At 41.1% G+C, this 10,561-nt stretch overlaps 1 long non-coding RNA gene across 1 annotated transcript in view; it reads left to right on the top strand.

The window, feature by feature from the left end:
• The first annotated feature begins 5,760 nt into the window (after positions 1-5,760).
• LOC144254925 (uncharacterized) overlaps positions 5,761-10,561 on the top strand; it is a 32,311-nt gene continuing 27,510 nt past the window's right edge. The window contains exon 1 of the long non-coding RNA XR_013343637.1: positions 5,761-5,846. This is a non-coding gene — a long non-coding RNA (uncharacterized LOC144254925). The remainder of the gene's footprint in view (positions 5,847-10,561) is intronic.

The raw sequence follows: 10,561 nt of genomic DNA, 5'->3' as shown, positions 1-10,561 counted from the left end.
GAATATGGTGAGGAGGAAGAGGTCTTGTTGTTTTCATAACAAGTCTTATGAAACATTCTTATTCATTAAGTCATGCACAAATTAACTTACACATAAAATAAGAAAAAAAAATGCAAGGTAACCACAGGAGACTTTTCAAATGAACATAGTTCATTAAGATACCCCTGTCTCAATCTCTTGTGACAACACTGTCTTGTTTCACATCTCACCTGCCTTTCCCCACCACACACCCACACCCTAACAAGGGCACTGAGGAGAGGGAAGGAAGACACTGGGTGACTCTGGGATCTGTTCTGCTAGGATCAAGTTAGAATCCCTCTGTTTTAATCCATTTTCATTTGACTTCTTCCTGGGCAACTTAAAACTTCAGTTATAAACTTCAAAACCAAGTTGATTCAATCCTTGAATGTTCCTTTTTCCTTACTCTCCAGTGAATTCTGAACCACTGATTTCTAAATGCACCTTTTCCCACTCCTTTCTCGATATTTTCTCCTCTCAAGACTGGGTGTCCCTAGGGCCCAGCCTCTATCATGGGACTCAGACTTGTCAAATCCTTAAGGCATCAATTACAGATTCTTTGTTAACTTTTGACCTTTCTGTGTGGCCTTCACCATGGAAAAAAGGCACACATAAAAACAGTGGTTATTTTCATACAGAATATTACTCTTTACCTACCACATTCTGGAATGTTTTCCCTTTTCTTCATTAGCTCTGACTGTAATACAATCCATGACACAAATAAAGGAACTATTTAGAGGGCACAGTTGGAATGATCCTGGTAGACAGGTATGCTCACCATTCATTACATGTTCTCAGGGAGAGGATTTCTCATTTTAGATTAGTTTAAAACAAACATTTAACTTTATTGCTGTTTGTGACATAAGCAAATCTCTTATCTATAATAGAGGACATGATTATCTTATTTTCTGTTAAACAAATCAAGATGAGATATTTAATATCTTGGAAGAAAGAACTTGGATTCAAAAGGGTCTCCAAAGATTCCAAAGTTAGGATAAATAAATAATAAATCAATTATGCTTATGTTCAAAGTATTCACTTCACCAACATCAAATGGAGAAGATGCTTACTGGTTCATAGGAAGAAAACAATGAGTCTTGGCTAAGTAACAATGAGTTCATAGCAGGAAGTGACCAGAGAGTGACTGCAAAACACCAGCACTGAAAGAAAAAATGTGTAATTTGGACATCTAAATCACCAACTTTTGCAATTCAAAAGAGACTATCAAGAAAGTGAAAAGACAATCCACAGAATAGGAGAAAATTATATATATATATACACACATACATACACATACATATATACTAATGTCCAGAATATAAAAAGAAGTATTACAATTTTTTTTTAAAGAGAGAGTGAGAGAGGAGAGAGAGAGAGAGAGAGAGAGAGAGAGAGAGAGAGAGAGAGAGAATTTTCAATATTTATTTTTTAGTTCTCGGCGGACACAACATCTTTGTTGGTATGTGGTGCTGAGGATCGAACCCGGGCCGCACGCATGCCAGGCGAGCGCGCTACCGCTTGAGCCACATCCCCAGCCCAAAAGAAGTATTACAATTTAATGATTTTTAAAACAACTCAATTTTTAGTTATTTCAGCCTCCTGGATACTCCAGGATACCCTCAGGGTACATGGGTCAAACATCAAAACAATTTATGTGAAATGCCTCTCCCAAAGTCATGCATCTAGTAAGTACTAGATCCAATACTTTAAATTAGGTCATATTGACTCTTATGTAATGATTTTTCCACTGTGTCATAGTATGCAAAGTGAGAGTGACACAGATGAGAGTATAATGAAATTCATATTAAAAACAATTAATTAAATTTCTACCAGTTGCCTAGTTAGACAGGCAATTAATGACTCTCAAACATTCTGATCACTTTAAGATCATCTTGTCTAGATCATAAAGACAGCTTAAACCATGAAGAAATAGGAATTGGCTAGACATCAAAAGAAACCAGGTTGACATTCATTTGATAGACTGAAAACAACAAACTCAACTATCACCTTGTGTTTGGTTCACATAAAATAAGAAAATTTCAGGACCAGGTGGAATCTATGAGGAAATCATAACTGTTCTCTCACCCCATGAGAAACCTCCCCACAGCATCTTGGACAGGTTGAATCCCATTTAGTGAGGAGCATTTTGCCCTCTCCCCCAAACATCCTAGAACAATTTATGTCCACTTGAATTTGTCTTTCCTCAGTCCCCTCTATAGCCACACTTTCATTGTTACACTGCTTCATTCAAAGGTCTAGAATAATCAGGAAAAGGCCCAGTTCTATGGCATGTTCTATGGCAAGTCATCTGCCAACTCCCCTCATAAAAGAACCTTCCCCTTTTCAGTCTAAAATGACTTAGTATCATCCACTATCTTTTTTATCTGGACCCCCTTCAGGTCATTTATTTGCTTGTGGCTTTGTTGTGAAGGGACGGCCAGGTGTGGTCTACTTGTTCTCCTAGTCTACCTCCTCCATGCAATAGTTCTAAAATCACCTCTTCTCAATTCATTGAGCCCTCCTGGTGTTCCAGGCACTGTGCTCTCTTCTGCCATTTATACCCCAGCACCAAACTATGAAGTAGGGCCATCAACAGTGTCCCTCCACTCCCGCCCCCCCCATACTGGAAATTGAACTTAGGTTGCTAAGCTACATTCTCAGCCCTTTTTATTTTCTTGAGACAAGGATTTGTTAAGTTTCCCAGGCTGTCCTGGAATTTTTAATCCTTTTGCCTCAGCCTCCCGAGTAGTTGAGATTTCAAGCATATACCACCACTCAGCAACAGCAGTCTCTTTAAAGAAGGCATTACAATTTGAGGCTTTGGGATTAATCTGTACAGCTATGTAATCACAATCTTAACTAAGACATAGAACCTGTCTCTCACCCTAAAAGTTCCCTGTCCCTTACCTGTCACATGTGATTTAGAAAAATAAGATGATCATATACATACTACTATTTATTTATTTATTTTAGAGAGAGAGAATTTTTAATATTTATTTTTCAGTTTTTGGCGGACACAACATCTTTCTTTGTATGTGGTGCTGAGGATCGAACCCAGGCCACAAGCATGCCAGGCGAGCACGCTACTGCTTGAGTCACATCCCCAGCCCCTACATACTACTATTTAATCTGAATGTTTTTCTTAAGATGCATAGAGCATTTTAATGGAAATTAATGTAGTTTCAGAATATAAATTTTTTGTGTGTTCTGGGCATCAAACCCAGGGCCTTGTGCATGCTAACCATATGTCCTACCACTGAGCTATAGACCTAAACCTACAATATAATTTTAATGGTTGTATAGTGTTCCTTCAAATGACTATTCAAAATTTAACCAAAGAAAGGGGTGGAGGATAGAAAAAGCAAACAAGGGGCTGGGTTGTGGCTCCGTAGTAGAGTTCTTGCCTAGCATGTGTGAGGCACTGGGTTCCATTCTCAGCATTACATAAACAAATAAATGAATAAAAGTCCATCAATAACTAAAAAAAACTCAAAAAAAAAGAAAGAAAGAAAGAAAGAAAGAAAGAAAGAAAGAAAGAAAGAAAGAAAGAAAGAAAAAGCAAACAAAACCCCCTAAAATTTATTTAGTCAAAGTGATTTTGGTGTATTTATTTTCCTGCTTCCTCTTGGTGGAATTATTTTTCAGTTATATTACACTATTCTAGTTGTTATTATTTTGGTTCGTGTTTTCTTTCTTTATTACCACTATGTCCTGTTTCTACCTGTTGTTTGGCTAGATCCCAATATCCTGTCCTTGAATCTTCTTAGTTTATAATTTCTTCTTAGGTTATTAACTTTCTCCCTAACTTCATATAAACTCATTTAGATTTTGAAAGACCCCAGCCCAACAACCTCAGGCCTAGTTGCAAAACCACCGAGGCATGTCACAAACCTACGCAGGCACCAGAGGTGTTTTTCAGACAATCAGTTAGGTGTAACCGGTTGAGAAAGCACAAAGGACCAGGTCCTAAGGCATGCCTGAATGAGCAGCAACAGGAGGACCAGAGTGCTAACATGTAACTTTTATGTGGCTTTTCCAGTAACATAAAGTGAAAAACAACTTTGCCCTTTAGGTAGCCTATATGCTGGGTTTAAGATTAACTATTAAGAAACCTATTGCTTCCCCCGCGTGAAAACTGCCCCTTTACCCTATAAAAATCTCTGTATCTCCAAGCCCGGTGTGCCAGCTCACCAAAGCTCCGGCTGAGGTTCTGCTGGGCACCCACAGGCGCCTGTGTCCCAATAAACAAACCTCTTGCTTTTTGCAGCCAGTGTTTCGTGTGATTCTCCTTGGACAGGGAAATGGGGGTCTTTTCAGATTTCATCTCTACTTTACTTCTAAAACTAGATCCTGATTCCCAAGAGCTTAATGGGTATTTCCAGCAACTCAATACATCAAAAATTGAACTATTCCTTTTCCAAATCTGTTTTTTATTTTTTTTCATGTGGTCCTGGAGATTAAACCCAGTACTTGCACATTTTAGGCAAGTGCGCTACCATCAAACTACACTTCTAGCCCTGGGTTTCTCTTCCTTTTTTTCTTTTTCTTAAAATTTTTTTTGACACCAGGCATCCCCAGCCCTTTTAATTTTTTATTGTGAGACAGGTTCTCACTAAATTGCTTAGTGTCTCTCTAAATTGCTGAGGCTGGTTTTGAACTCGTGATCCTCCTGCCTCAGCATCTGAGCTGCTGGGATTACACCCGCGCCCTGCTTTCTCCTTTTTAAACTACCTATGTCAGTTGGTGCAAATGCTTCCTTTGCAATAACTCTGACTAAAAACCTCAGTTATCTTCAATTCCTCTTCTCCATTACCTCACAGATCCGATCAATTGAGTGCTATTGATTCTGCTCCAAAATGTACCAGGTGTGTCCTTCCTTTCTATTCCCATCATTACTATTTCAAATTTGAAAGCCTCACAGCCTCCAACTGACCTTCCAACTCTAGTCTGGTACCCTTTGCTCTGCTGTTCCCATCAGAGTGAATTTATTTTTATTATTTTTTTGCGGTGCTGGGAGTTGAACTAATGGACTCATACATGCTAGGCAAGCTGAGTTATATCCCCTGCCCGAGATTTCCTGATGATTCCTCATATCTGATGGAATCACATCTGATGATTCCTCCTCAGGTAAAGAAAGGATTCGCTTCCTCCGTGCAGGCATTTACAGCTGCTTCTCCTCTTTCTCTTCCACCCTCCTCTCCACCCCTTATGGCCCAGTGACATCTACCTGTAATACTTTCTACTTCCCTGCTTTACCACCAACTCTCTCCCATCAATAATCTCTAATGTTTGGCAGACTGGTGGCGCCCCACCTCGTGTGTGCCAGGTGTTTGCACTACTGCAGACAGGAATCTAAATGCGCCCTGCCCATCGGCCCTGCCTGCTTAGCCAGGTCTCCCCAACCTCAAGGGCAGCTGGGGAACAGGCGCCCACACAGGACATAAGTCCCCCAGGGCGAGGGGCTGGCTGCCCAAGAGGCTAAAGTTCTTTATATTACTTTCCGGCAGGGAAGGAAGGCCTGTGCTGGGAAAGAGAGGCCTCCACAGCTCTGGAGGACTCAGAGCACAGGGATCCGGCTCTCCAGAGCGCGGCGAGTAAGGGTGAAAAACGCAAAACTCCGCGCTCGCAGCTGGGAAAGTAGAAAGGCGACGAAAGGCGGGGAGGCGCGCGGCGAGGGCTGGAACGGTTGCGACTCCTGATTGGCCGCAACCGACTCCTGACCAGCCGGTCGACCGCTGATTGGCTGTGCGGGCTCAGGCGCTGGGCGCTGCGTGAACGCGAATAACCCTGAAGGCCTGGTCTGTGAACGGCAGTAACCCCGGCGGGAGGTGAGTGTCGGGGTGTGGGGTTCGCCGCAGCGCTCTCTAGGCGTCGGCGCAGCCCCGCCCATACCCCACCCAGGTCCCGGGCCGGAGGTAGCGGGATGGGCTGCCGCACTTCCGGCTGAGAGCGCTGCGCGCGCTTCCTCGGCGGAAGCTCGATGGCCTCCCAGCAAAGCGGCCTCCTTCCGACCTCAGCTGGGCTGTTGAGTTTAGTGGGGTATAGAGGTGAGGACGGGGGCGTTGGAGTTACAAGGACAGCGGTTCTGTGGAATCACACGGATGGCCGCGGTGGCTCAGCGAGGTGGCAGCCTGTCTTCCCCGTCCCTACGCACTCTGCCCTGTTGGTTGGAAAAGGACTGGAGGCTTCGGCCTGACGCTGGTCTTGCTACAGCGGGTGCGGCTTCTCCCACCCTCACATCCGGGGCCAGGGAGTCCTGTGGGGACTGCCTTTCCTGAGGAAGGGAGGAAGAAGGAACGAAAGTGTATGTTAAGGATAAAGGGTGACGCGGTGGTGGGAATGTAAATGGTGCAGCTACTGTGGAAAACACTGGTGAGCCCACATGAAATACAATATGACTCCTGTACTCCATCCCTAGGTATATATGCAAGTAAATATGAAGGAGTTTTCAAATATTTGTCCACAAATGTTCATATGGGCACTGTTCAAACTAGTCAAAAGGTGGAGACAACCGAAGTGTTCATCAAAAGATGAGCTGATAAACCAGCTATGGTATACACATACAATGGAATATTAATCAACAATTACAAGAAATGAAGTACTGATTTCTGCTGTAGTGTGGGTGAATGTGAAAGCATTATGCTGAGATGGAAGTCAGATGCAAAGGTCACATGTTGTAGGATTCCATTTCTGTGACACACCTAGAACAAATTCATAGAGACTGCACGTTGGTTGTTGTAGAAGGTGGAGTAGGGGTGCGGAGAAGGAGTCACCTTTCAGTGCGTATGAGATTTTCTTTAGGGAGTTGAAAATATTTTGGAATTAGAGATGATGATTGCACAATATTGTGAATGCACTAAATGCCACATAATCATGTACTTTAAAATGGTTTTCATTTATATTGTGTTAATTCCATTTCAAATGTATTTATCTCTGAAATGAACAAAGAAAACCACTGAATGGGGAGTCCTTCTGTCAATCAAAATTCTTTAAGACAGGAGGAAAAATAGCAAGGCTGGGCTGCTGTACACATTCACTTTCCTCTTTTTCTTCATTGCCTGCAGTTGTTCACAAGGTTTTTCAAAGCCTGGCCTGACCCAGGCTACTACTCCCTGTTTCCTGTGAGAAATGACCCCTTTGGTCTCTCTGAGAAGGTCCTCACCCAGAAACACCATGAGTCAGCACAGCATACACAGCTCCTTTGTAAGCCCTGGGTGGCCTGAGTGGCCTATGGTGGGCAGACAATAGGGGAGGAGCCAACATGGGTTGCCAAAAGGGGAGGGTTCTGCCTCCAAAAACCCTAGTGTGGAATCTAAACTCCTTTGAGTCTGTGATTAGGGCTTGTGACATTTCTCCCAAATCAGTGTTCAAGAATCAGCTCTTTGTTTATGACATAGGAAGTTAACTATAGGTCACATAACAGGACTCCCACTCCCTCTGACATTTCTTCCAGCTTGTAGCAGAGATAGAACTTAAATGCAGGCATGAGATATCTCCACCATTTAATTGAATACCATCTGTTTAGGTTCAGGAAGATATTTCTAGAAGAGGAAGGTGCCCTTGAGGAGCTCAGAATTTCACAGAAGGGGGACTAGGATTGTAGCTCAGTTTGTAGAGTGTTTGCCTTGCATGTGTGAGGCACTGGGTTCAAACCTCAGCACCACATAAAAACAAATAAATAAGATAAAGGTATCATGTCTATCTAAAACTAAAAAAAAAAAAAAAAAAAAAATTAAAGGCTGGGGTTGTGGCTCAAGTGGTAGCGGCGCTCACCTGGCATGCGCGTGGCCCGGGTTCGATCCTCAGCACCACATACAAAGATGTTGTGTCTGCCAAAAACTAAAAAATAAATATTAAAAAATTGTCTCTCCCTCTCTGTCTCTCTCTCTCTTAAAAAAAAAAAAGAATTTCACAGAAGGGTAGAGTGTGGTTGGAAAAGTAGAGAGGAAAGGTCAGGTCTGTTTCTATGGTAGAGAGGAGGGCTTAAAACTCGGATGTGGTTCCATGTTCAGGAGGGTCAGGAGTTAGAGCTGGGTTCTTGCAGAACAGAGGAAGCTTGTGCAGTTTGTGCTTGGGTTCAGTGCCCTGCCATTGGCAGCCAGGGAGGAGGGCCCCACCACCAGGCTTTGCCTCTGAGTATAACTGGGTATCACTTGCAGACACATGAATATAAGAGTTGGAGGGCTGTCTTTTTGGACCTCAGGATAGCCAGGAGGTGAGACCTCAGTTCTGGAGCCAGACCACAGTGCCACTATCCACTCTATCACAGCTTCTCTCCAGATCTGACCCAGCTACCTCTTTAGTTGAATTCATGCAACAACAGTACCTGCTTCTGATAGAGTGAGGTGATGTCCTGATCAGCCTGCAGTGCAGTGCCTGTCTGTAGAAATGTGGATATTGCTATTGTCATTGCATCCACCAGTCTTGTGGACTGAGAACTTTGGATTTCCTACTCAAAAGAGGTTTGGATTTGTGTTTGTGAGGTGGTGTAAACTGCTTTCACTAATGCAGTACATGGTTCCTGACTTCGAACTGATGTAATTTGGTATAGCAAAATTACCATCTTAAGACTCCAATTTTTAACAACTATCTTTTGTCATGTGGATAGAATCTGCCTTCTTTTAAGTTGAGCCTGAAACCATATAATAGTATAATTAGTGGAATATAGAATGCTTCCTTTAATCAAATACTTCAATCAGTGCTTCCTTAGAATATTTGGGTTTGAATCTCAGGCATAACTAATAGTAAAAACATTAAAATAACAGATGTTTTCTCCCTTTTTCTTTTTGAGTGGGGCAGTAATGGGGATTGAACCCACCATTGAACATACCACTGAGCTACATCCCTAGCCTTTTTATTTTTTATTTTGTGATCTTCTTGACTCAACATCCTGTGTTGCTGGAATGAATTTCAAGCACTATTGCACCCAGCTTCTCATATAATTTTTGTAATTGAGATACAATTTATATATCACAGAATCATCCTTTACATTGTATAATTCAATTCTTCTTAGTATATTTTTATCATCATGCAAGAAACCTCACAATCTAATTTGAAAATTTTCACGCCACAAACTTAAGCCTATTAACATTACTCCCCAGTTTCCTCCCCCAGATCCTAACAACTTCCAGTCCATTTTCTTTCTATTTATTTACATTTTCTGACAGTTCATATAAATTAAGGCATATCATAGGGAATATGTTCTTTTGCATCTGACTGCTTGGTCTCAGAATGCTTTCAAGATCTATCTATATAGATAGATCTATCAATCTATATAGATCTATACTTATTTTTTATGGCTGAATAATACTCCATTGTATGAAATATGCTGGATCATTGTTTGTTTTTGCAGTACTAGGTATTGAACCCAGGACATTGCACAGGCTAGCTAGGCAAGAACTCTACCAGTGAGTTATATACCATGCCCTGACAAATTGCTTTTATCCATTCATTTATGATGGACACTTGGGTTGTTTGTACTTTTGGCTGTTATTTAAAGCAACTCTGAACATTCATGGAAAATTTTTGGGTAATATAAGTTTTTATTTCTCTTAGATATACTCACAAAAGTAGAATTGCTGAGTCATATTGAACCTGTATATTTTAAACCTTTTGCCAAACTCTTTTCCAAAGAGTTTACATTTTAAAGTACATTCTCACCAGTATCATGAAAATTCTTATTTCTTCATGTCTTCACCAATAGCTGTTCTTAACTGTTTTTTCTTTAATTATAGTTATTCTAGTTAGTATGAGGTGATATCTCATTATGGTTTTAATTAGTATTTCTATGATGGCTAACAATGGCTATTTATGTGCTTTTTGCCATCTGTGTATCTTCTTTTTTTGGACTGAAGATTGAACCCAGAGGTGCTTAACCATTGAACCACATCCTTGGCCCTTTTTTAAACTTTATTTAGAGACAGGATCTTACTGAGTTGCTAAGTGCCTTGCTAAGTTGCTGAGGCTGGCTTTGAACTCACAATCTTCCTGCCTCAGCCTTCCAAGCTGCTGGGATTACAGGCATGTCCCACCACACCTGGCCACTTGTATATCTTCTTTGTAGAAATGTGTATTCAAATACTTGATCTAATGGAGGACAGGAGAATAATGGGAGGTACTGGAGAGTGGAGTTGATTAAGTTATGTTGTATGCATATACAAATATGCCACAACTCTATACAATTACTATGCATCATTACAAAAGCTAACAAAAACACTTTGTCTCCTTTAAAATTAGTTTCTTTTTTGTTGCTGTTGAATTGTAAGGACTCCTTTTCTAATTTGAGTTCTAGTCTCTTATCTAATAAAAGATTTGCTAATATTTTCTCCCATTGAGTGGGTTACATTTTCAATGTTTTGGTAGCATCTCTTGAAGGGACAGTTATTAATTCTGATGAAGTCCAAATTATCTCTTTTTGTTTTTTGTCTTTTGATGTCATATCTGAGAGACCACAGTTTAATTCAAGGTGATAGGTATCTACATCTATGTTTTCTCCTCAGAGTTTTATAGTATTAGCTGATTCATTTGGGATTAATATTTAAAT

The sequence above is a fragment of the Urocitellus parryii genome, chromosome 5 (genome assembly GCF_045843805.1).
Source record: "Urocitellus parryii isolate mUroPar1 chromosome 5, mUroPar1.hap1, whole genome shotgun sequence".
Taxonomy (NCBI): Eukaryota; Metazoa; Chordata; class Mammalia; order Rodentia; family Sciuridae; genus Urocitellus; species Urocitellus parryii.
This window is presented reverse-complemented; position numbering and strand designations above follow the sequence as displayed.